The sequence below is a fragment of the Cryptomeria japonica genome, chromosome 9 (genome assembly GCF_030272615.1).
Source record: "Cryptomeria japonica chromosome 9, Sugi_1.0, whole genome shotgun sequence".
NCBI classification, from domain to species: domain Eukaryota; kingdom Viridiplantae; phylum Streptophyta; class Pinopsida; order Cupressales; family Cupressaceae; genus Cryptomeria; species Cryptomeria japonica.
This window is the reverse complement of record NC_081413.1, coordinates 579,281,423-579,292,482: the sequence shown is the minus strand read 5'-3', so window position 1 is coordinate 579,292,482 and position 11,060 is coordinate 579,281,423.

The window sequence follows — 11,060 nt, the reverse complement described above, 5'->3', positions numbered from 1 at the left end:
CGAGTACTTCCTTGGTAATGTATAGCATTAAACATACAAGCAGATTTCCAAATCTGAAAGTTCCCTTCTTATCACCTTTGATTTACTTCAGGTTGTCTATCAATTCATCTTTAAGCCATTCACACACATCAATTCTTTTATTGTCGTTCACCATGTCATATGCACTTTTAATACATAGGCTGGATACTGAGTTTAACCTATTTGCATGTGTAGCCTTATAGCCAAGAATCATACTGACAAATCTGACATTGATGTCCTTCACATCATTGACTCTTAGGGATCTTTTGTCAAATGTTGCGCCGGTTAAGTTCATCACAGTGTCATTTGAAACTTTCTTAGTTCTGTCAGACCTACTACCGGTAGAAGGTAAGCCTATTACTACCCTAACTGCTTCTTTAGTGATCTTATGGATGGGATCCAACCAAAAGAATTCACCATGGCCTCTGCTTAGGACTATTCTTATCACATCTTCAAGAAAACTAGGAATGCTAAGAATATCCACAAAACCTAGGGTTTCCACTACCTTGTGCTCTGGTTTGACATTACCATTTTCATCACAGATTACAGTCCTATACATGTTCTTGATTTCATCATCTCTTGATTCCTCAATATGATAATGTATGTATATTCTAGGATCGTCTGCATAAACTACTCCCTTAGGTATTTGTGAAAATGCTCCTAGGGTATCATCCTTCTTTGCAATTTCGGGAATCAGTTTGAACACGGGTCTAGGGTGCTTGATAACCTCAATCACAGTAGGATTTGCAATAAATTCAAGTGCAGATGAAGAAGCCATAGTTATAAATACCTCAATCTGCCTTTAGGATGAGTGTTTGGATGAACTTCTTCACTTTTCGCTAAGGATGCCTTCGCTCAGAAATTTTTGTGCTCTCAAAGATTTGAATGCTCGATGAATGGAAAAAGGAGCCAAAACACTTACTTTATAATGTTATTTTCTTCAACTACCATATTTAATGCTTGTCGGTTAAGTCAAACTTAACTCATCTCCCGGTAAAGAAGTAATTTAGCTTCTCACCATCAACCAAGGGTATATTAGCATGTTTTTCAATTAGTTGCCAAACCCCCAAAGGATTTTCCTTTAGATAGATGAAGAGTCTCCTGTTAGTGGAGTGATACTTTGTTCTGTCGATGGAGGAGTATTCCCATCAACATTCTGATCTGACTTTCTGATCCATTGCTTTGAGAATTCTTGCTTTACCTCTTCAACCTTTTCTTTACCTTTCAAGTTGGGTCCTTTGTTATTTGTCAGTGATGTCTTACTTCTACAGAATTTTGCAATATGTCCAATTTTGTTACAAGCATAACAAGTCACATTGTTTTTCTAAATAGCTTTCCCATATCCTATGTTGATGTGTGTTCTGCATTGATTAGATAAGTGTCCAAATCTTCCACAAACATAACATCTTACATTCATTTTGTAATTTTCTAAATTATGACCAACTTTGTTGCATTTAGAACATTGACCGGTGGGTGTATTAGTGTTCTGATAATTTCTAGATCTACACTGATTTTCTCTATGACCATACTTGTTATAGTTAAAGCATTTCCCATTAAATTTGTAAGCATTAGGTTGTCCTACCGGTTTCCTGTGATCATGATTGTTTGTAGTACCGAAGCTTTCACCAACTTCAAAGCCAAGGCCATTTGTATCACCATTAGGTTTCTAATTCTTCAGCATGTCATCAAGTTCCTCTGAACTTTTCTTGAATTTCTCCTTGTGTCAATTTGCAGTAGCCAACTCATTTTCCAAGAAATCTTTTTGTCTCATGAGTTCAGTTTTGTCATGTTCTAAGTGAATTAGATCTGTATTTAGCATATCATTCTCATGACTGAGTCTTAGATTTTTCATTTGCAGCATCATTCATTCTTCTAGCCAAGTCATCTTCATTCTTCTTCTGATTTTCAGTCTCTTTGCAAAATCTCATAGTCATATCCTACATCTCATTCTTCATTGTATTGTTTTCTTGTCTCAGTTTGTTCACCAGGTCATTAAGAGTTTCTTTTTCATCATCATCATTCTACATCTTTTCACAAAGTTCTCTTCTCTTATTCCTTGCAATAGTGAGATTTTCTTGAATTACTTGAATGATATCTTGTGCAGCCTTCAGATCATCATCAAGTTTGATATTCTTCACCTTTTATGCATCAAAGTCTGAAAGAGTTGTTTCTAATTGCTTTCTCAAGTTTTCCATCTCTACCGGTGTCAGAATCTTCCTCAAGTTGTTAGGCTTTTGAAAATAGAGGACCAGGCTCTGATACCAATTGTTAAGATTTCCAAAGATACTAAGAGGGGGGGTGAATTAGTATCTGACCGGTATATGAATTTTCTTGAATTATAACTTGAAAATCATTTCAAAACTGTGCACCGGTAAACCAAAAATAATGCAGTAAATGAGAACAACAACCACAACATGAAAGACACACCATAACATAATATTTTTAAGGAGGAAACAAGGTATGGGAAAAACCTCGGTGGGATTTATGACCCATAATATTCACTTACTAGCCAATAAGAGAATATTATTGATACAATAGGGGCCTGCACATGCAGGAAGGCCAAGTGTCGAGAGCTCACTACTCAGTTACAAAAGAAGTCACACTGACTTACAAAATGGATTATACAAATCCAATATCATGTACTACTTTAGATCAGCATCTGCTATGCCAGGTTCAGTACCGGTTTAAGCTCTGCAATAATCATAAACCCTTATCCAAAATCTGCCTTACAATTTGCATATTAGGTCTGCAATAATCCTTCCATATTCTCTCATACTAAAATGATCTACAAGATCTCATACTTATATGAGTCATATTACAATCTATCATGTCGGCTTACAAAAGGATTTTACAATTAAATATAAAATACAATTAAACAAAATTCCTGTCAGCCAAGGTGTCGGTAATCTTTCTTTTCGGTGCCGGTGAACTGTATGTCGGTGTAGAGTCTGTCGCTGTCGATGTCTACCGGTATCATATGATTGTAAGGTTTCCATCAATGACAATACCTTCAATCACCTACAATTTCTCATTAGAGTGTCCATTTGCCAACATTTACATATTTGGCATTGTTGTGAAAGAGGGAGAAGAAAATAAATCATCAGATATGGAAGATATGGGAAAGATATGGGAGAAGTTGAAGATCAACATATCAGATTGAGAGAAGCATTGGTTAAGGGGGAGATGACAAAAGGAGGAGAACTGACAGATGATGTGATATCGGCAAGCAAGTTGTAGATGATGATGATGTTACTCTAATTGTATATCTGATTGGTTTTGCCATCAATGCCAAAGGGGGAGATTGTTGGCATTTGGCATAACTAATGCAGATGAGGTGATGCAATTGAAGATGGATGACTGCACCGGTAAAATATAGAAGTCTATTTGTGGAAGAGATTGAGATTGTATGATTAGATGACATGATCAATTACTTATATTGTCATTGATGGCAACCGATATCAATTAATGTTCCTGATGTTTTGTTTTGTCATCTAAGTGATTTGGTTTACCGGAAGACTGGGTTTATCTGCAGTGAACTAAAGTCTGTGAAATAAGACTTTAACCGATAAAGCAGAGATTCTTTTATTGAATCAGGCAATCGGCAATGTTTGGTGATTTGTGGTTTGGATGGTGAACTTGTATCATGGAAAGGTGTATCTGACCAGAATCGGAACTTGTGAAGATTACCAGAAGGTGTGTTTCAAATTTCTGATGAAGTTTTGCTAAGGTTTTAGTAGGGTTTAAGACTGGTGAAGAAATCATCAAATCGGTAATGACTTCTATTATGACAGTGATAGATGGTGAGTCTAAATGAAGTTGTTAACATGAAACAACCCACGTGAATGATTTAATTGTTGTTTTGGTGTAATTCAAGGAATAATTTCTAGGCAATTAGTGAAATGCTTAGTAGAGTGTTTTGAGGGTTTGACTTTGGTACAAATCGGATTTTTGTGATGGGTTACGATCAACCAATGGTTGATATTGCATTGTAATTTTTTGTAATGACAAGTATATCGATCTGTAATGATCTCTTATGATTTGAATTGTAAATTCATGATGTAATTAGGGTTTAGTGGTCGACCTAGTTGAGATGGCTATTTAGGACGACACAGTTAATTTTTATGATGTTGGTGGTCTTAGAGAATGTCTTAAGCCATCCAAGTGAAGTGTGAGATCTACCTGAGAGTTGCAGAGTGTTGTGTATAACTGGATCTGATCAATCAAGTAGAGAAGTGCAAGTAACAAATCATTTTCTTACTGTTGTTCCCTAACAATTGCAGCAGGTTAGATCCCTTAACCGGGTAGGTCGTAATAGGCCTTAAACTTTTAATTCCCCTAATAGGGTAGCTCTCAAAAGAGTGTTAAATCCTCTCATGAATTTGATCCTAATAGATCATCAAGCTCCTAACAGGTCTATTAGGAAAATCCCTTAACCAGGTGAATCCTAACAAGGTTTGCTCCTAATCGAGCATATTGTAAGCTCCTAACAGGGTGTACTTCAAAAGAGTAAAAATATTTGTGGGTGCCATTTCCCTCCATGGTTTTTCCCTATTTGGGTTTTGACTTCAAAAAAGCTTATGGTGTTCATGTGTGGAATATTTTTCATGTGATGTTCTTGTTTATGTTTCATTTCATGCATTATTTATAAGACACCGGCTATGATGTTTTATCAGAAGATTGTCAAATGTTACTGGTACTGATAAGGAGTTTTTTATGAAAGTATTTGATCTGATTGATAAGGTTAACGAGTTGGTAAATGATCAAATCTATATGGTTGCTTTGGTGGTGAAAGTATTGGTAAATGTGGTAAATGATTTGATTAATGTGTTAAACAAATCTGATAAAGAGGTTGTTAGATCTAATTAAATAAGTTGAGATATTTGTTAAATGGTTTGAGATCTTATATAAGTTTGATTTTGGGTTCAAAGTTTCAATTGGTCTTAATACTGATTCACCCCCCCTCTCAATATTAACCGGATCCTCATAGGATTAATAATTAGAATCAGAGCTTTGGTCCTCTATGTGCAAAAAGCCTAACCGCTTGAGGAAAAGATTCTAAGGAAGTAAAGATGATGAAGAAATAGGGTCCTTTAGCATTAGGATCTAACTCTATGATATGTTGAGCTAGACTAGGATCAAACCCTTTTAGAATCCTCATAGGGAAAAGCAAAAATATCAATATACTCTTGATATAGATTAACAAAAGTATTTTTATCTGATTGGGAACATACCTTCCCCAAATTGAGAGCCTTTCTTCCACCATGGCTATTGATCAGTAGTTTCCTTTCTTAGCGGCTAGGTTTATTGCTATCCCTTTCATTTGATCATCATGGTTGAAGATCCCCTCCAAGGTTGTCATCCCCTTGGGCTGCTTGTTAGGACCGAGCTACATGATTTGATCTCCATACTGGTCATGTAGCATGCCCTGCTTGCAATGGGATAATTGTAATTCATCTTGCAATAAGTTCACAATTTGTTGATCAAAATCAAAGACCTGCCAATTCACTTGGTTAGCAAGCATTGTAGGTCTCACCACAAGTCTGACCTGTTGTTCTTTCTCTGTTACAATATGAGATGGAATGTCATGTTGGGCACCTACTGCTACTAGTCTATCAATAGGTTTATTTTTATTTCTAGGGACACTAGAAATATCGAAGGCCTCAAATCCCTTAATTAGGTCCCATTCTCTATGTTTGTAGGACATGAGAAGGTTTCTCTTGGTGGTATTCTGAACTCTGAGTTGATTTATGACCAACTCGTTCTCTCCATGCACCTTCAAATATTTTATCCCTCTCCTTTGTATTGTTTGGAGACCCAAAATCAAAGCTTTGTACTCAACTACATTTTTAATGCAACTAAACTGAAGTCTGAAAGAAAAGAAATATTTCTCCCCCTTGGGAGAGATCAGCAATACACCGGCCCCTGCACTATTTTTGTTCCTTGGACCATCAAAGAACATGTACCATGTCCCTTGTATATCATTATCTTCCTTTGAAAGGTTGGGAATGGGGGTGTCTTTTTCATGTATACAATATGTACCCAGGCCGATATTATTGACCTCATCAATGGGGTCAAACTGAAATGCATTTGCCCACTCATCAAGTAGGAAATCAACAACCTCATTGAACTAAGTTGCATGCTCTCTTACTAAAATTTCTTCTTTAACTAAGTTGCATGCTCTCTTACTAAAATTTCTTCTTTCTCCTCATGGAGAGTACAATTCATATTGTTAGGACTTGGGGTAGAGGGCTCTATATGATCATTGGTAACATATATTGTCCTAAACAACATGTGAGACCAGTCAAAGGATAGGTAGCCACCTATCTTGGCAGTGAATTCCCTAGATAAACAAATGGCAAACTAAGCAAGGAGATCAGTCACTGAGATGTATTGCAACACACTACAACTTGGGCAAGCATGCAAGGTTAGATATAAATCTTTAATGACTCCCACAGTCTAAACTGATGTGCCATAAAGCTACACCATCCCTCTTGTTATAGGTTCATTCTTTATACCTAGGCGGTCAGCTATCTCATTTGGCATAACTAAACTACTAGCCCCACTATCTACCATACAATTATGAACAATTTTACCTCCTATGATTAATGACAGATCAAAAAGGGGAGGCTTACTAATTTTCTTTGAACTCTCTACATCCAAAGGCTTCACCAAGCTTGTGGAAGTTGAAGAACTACAACCCTAACTGGTACCTTCTGCAACATCCATCCCCTTTTGGGATTCCTAAAGTAGGTCTCTTTTAGATGGGATAGCGAAAGCATCCCACATTGATACATTAAGGTTGGCCCTCTTCATCTAGTTGACAATATTAAAGGGGATAGCAGCCTTAGTAGGACCTTCATAGTGACTAGGTCTAATTTTGGTGTGATAGGAACCTTAGGTGGCTCTCGTTCCTTGACATTTTGTGTCAAATCTCACTCTTTGTTTGGAGCAATCGCCCTATCAAATGAATTTAGAATTAAAGCTTGTAGGACAGGTTGTGAAGCTTGAGATACAGATGGAGTCTAAGTTGTTGTTGCAGAATTAGCACTAGGATCTATGGCCCTCCTCTTTGATCTTGTATTGTTGACCACACTATCCCCACTTGTCTGATTCATTCCACAAAAATCAGTCTCCTACCAATTCATAAAAGTTGTATCTCCCTATGTATGACTAGCACAGTCAGCAAATTGTTGTTGCACTAATGTTGTTGGCTCCTCTTTTGCTACTAGGGCCGGAGAAAACTCACCATTTTGACACGAGATCTGATTGTGTGACTGATTGCATGGGATGCACCAATATTATTCCTGAGCAAGATTATTCTGAATTGGAACTATATCCTTTGAGGTTCTTGCAACTATGGGATTCAAACTGTTCAAGGGCCTAACATTGCTCCATTATTTTTGCCCTTGAAAATTAGGCCTTTGTTGTTGATAGTTTTGATTTGATGTTTTCTTAAGGCCTATTATTACCCTATGGTAACTGTCTCTTGATTGAGACCAAATCATTCCCAAACCCCTTCAGTTGCTATTGTAATGGATTGATCATTTTTTGCAACGATGTCTGAAGAGAGGCCCACATTTCCTTAATTTCAGAAGATAAGGGAGAGGGTGCAGGTGTGAGCAAATGGCTTGTGGAAGCCATTGGTATTGGTGCTAAAATAGGTTGTTGGGTAGGAGCCTCTAGAAATAAGGGCATTGGAGACCTAGTAGACAATTTTCTTGCATGTATTAAGCAATTTTTTGCCCTTATGGTAGTCTCATAAGCTAATGGAATATTATTTCCTCCCATAGATTGAATCATAGCTACAATATCACTATTTAAAGCCTTAAGAAAATATAGAAAAGCATGATTTGATGAAGGAATTACCAATGATGGGATCCTATCCTATTTCTTTTGAAATCTGTAGTTGAAATCACCCATGAACTCATGGGGTGCTCTTTTTATTGTGGTCAGTTTCTCCATAAGTAATAGATGATCACTTTTGTCTTCAAAATGCTTGCATAGTGTTTCTCCTAACTCATCCCAATTGTGAATGGAGTTAGGAGCTAGCCCTTTATACTACTGGAGGTATTTTCCCTTGAATAAGGAGGCAAGAAACCCCACTGCAACATTGTCTTCAATGACATCAAACACTATCCAGATACTTGACACATCCTAGATATGTTATTCAAGGGAGGTAGATGTTTCTCCAGTAAAATATGGTATAGCCTTCAAGGTTGCTACTGGAATGTCATTATTTTGAGTCAATACTAAGGGACTACCACCATTAAAGGTGACAAAGGTATGTACTCTTGGGACCGCCATTGCAAATAAGGGTCTATTAATATGGATGGCAGGGCCCTTAGGCTGAGCTAATCTTGTGATAAGAGGGGTAGACTAGGACCTTAGGGATGTGGATATTTATGCTTGGGTTCTCCTAACAAGTGATAAAGAATGTTTACCTCTTCTTCTCCTATAACTAGAATAAGGGAGTTGAGTGAATTGAAAAATACCTCTAGATGATGATTTGGTGTCTCTCCTTGGCATAAAGTTGCAACTAGTATCACTGAGAGTCTGAATTTGTTCCCTAGAGTCACCACGTGCTTTATTGATTACCTCCAAAGGCTTATTTTCTTAGGAAAAGCATACAATCCTCAACAAGTTTGTTGAAATGTGTCCCATTGAGCATGCCAAAAACTGTCGTCATGAAAGTTTTCACCCTTGGTGATTAGGCTTCATCACCAACCTTGTGAAACATGGAAACAACCTCTCAAGTGTGGGACTTGAAGAAGTGAGGTTGAGTCTCCAAAGAAGGTTGGCTTCCTTTCCAATCTGATGTAGGTGTTGGACCAACCCAACAAAAATAATCTAACACTACTAATTTTTTAGGGAAAGGGGAAGAAGGATTGTTTGAAAAGGAAAAAGGTTTGCACCTAGATTGAAAGTTTGATCTTGTTGTCTATATTTGCATAGAACATCAATAGAACTACTCTGAGTATGCACAAATTCCTATCCTATTTTAGCCACCTATGTGCGAGTGAAGGTTGGAATCTTATGAAATGAAGAGAGGAATTGAGTGTAGTTCATAATCAATATACATAGAGGGATCAACTCGGACACTTACAACTAAGAAAAACAAAGCAGAATACATTCATACAAAGTGGTAAAAAATTACACAAGTTGTAAGAACTGAAAGAGGCAAATTAAACATAAACTATTAATGTAAAGGTAAGGCAACTTTTACAAATCATGAAAATAAAAATTCAACTAAAAATGAAAAGGAAGAAGATCCATTACAAAGATACAAAAAATGCCTTTATAATTTAGGCATAACTCAAAATTGAACAATTGATGGAAACCCTAACCCTACCCAAGTTACGTTACAAAAATATAAGAGGGGAGAAGAAGATAATATCAAAGATGATCTGATGGTATGCTGCATCTGGCCTCTAAAGGCATCCTCTGCCTCTGGAAGAGCTAAAATCCCCACAAATCAGGGAAAACCTTGCATCTGAATGCATCTTTGTGTACCTGTAGAGTCAAAAAGTCTCTGAAGTGCATTGAAGAGGCATGGATGGCATCTAGAATCAGTTGTAGACATCATGTCTGGAGTGAAGGCGAGCAAATCTAGTGGTTGGAGTGAGATTGGGTCCAAAATCGGGCATCGACTGAGCAAAGAATGGCCTCAACCATAAAGTCAACAACCACCCTCCTGCAAAGCATTCAAAACTCAACGACTGCTGCAAATTCAAACTTCCACCATCGATCTGAGAGATTCGCGCGAAGATGGACATTCGAAATCTCTCCACATAGGCATCCAGCATGCCCAATCTATGATTAAAATATGGTCATCAGATTGGGCCTTTATGAAGATCCGATGAACACAATTGGTTGATGTGGCACCCTAGGTCCGCACTCTACTCATTGTGTTTCATCACTAAATGGGTCTGAGTTATTATCCCGCAGCATCTTTGTGTGTCTATTTTTACCCCATGGGATAAGCTTTTCTTCTTTGCTTTTTGTTTCTTATCCCGGGGGCTACGTAGTGTTCTCATTTTTTGATGAGGGATAAGGTTATTTTATTTCTGCTTGCTTTGCTTACTTATCCCATGGGTCGTCATTGTTACCTTTGTAACTTCGCGGGACAAGCCATGCAATGTTTTTTCCTTGCTTGTTTATCCCACAACATCTTTTGTCACCCGGCTTCACCTCGCGAGATAAGGGTCTCTTTGATTTACCCTTATTTCCTTATCCTGTGCGACCTTCAATGCCTTTGTTCCACTATGTGGGATAAAGGTTTCTTTGTTTTACCTTTATCGGTCTTCACTGTCTCTTATCCTATGAGTTCCCTCTTATCCCCTTTTATCCTTGTGAGATAAGAGTTCCTTCATGCTTTGCTTGTTGTTTCTTATCCCCTGGTCATTTGTTTCGTATCCCTACGGGGACGTGTAGGATAAGTAAATTCACCTTTGTTCCCTTTCACTTTCTTACCCCACAACCTTCAGCTACACCTTGCTTTCCCTCGCAAGATAAGCCTTTCGTTGGTATCCTTTGAACATCCTTATCTCGCGCCATTCCTTTATGTGTTGAAAACTTTGGGTCCTCATCGCCACACGGGATAAGCACCTTCTTCTTGTTACCTCCTTGTCTTCTTATCCCGCGACCTTTTCCTTATCCCCATGGGAATGCAAGAGATAAGGAAAACCTTTTTCCTTCAATTTGTTGCCTTGCATGCCTTATCCCACGAGCCTTGGTGATGCTTCTCTTTGTAACGTAGGGAAACATTTCTTCTATAAATGGGCCTTAGTCTTATCCCGCACTATCATAAAACTACAAGATTATTCTCATGAGATAACACCTCCTTTTGCATGATGCTTTCATCTTATCCCATGCGAGCAAGACCCACTATGAATATACTCATGGGATAACACCCGCTCACACGTCCATATGATTTTCTTATCCTGCACAACTAGGATATTGGGTTCGCCACTTAAGTGAAGAATTCAAGCACGTGGGACTCATAATGGATAAAGTGATCATGCGATGGGGTCATCCTTAGTAAA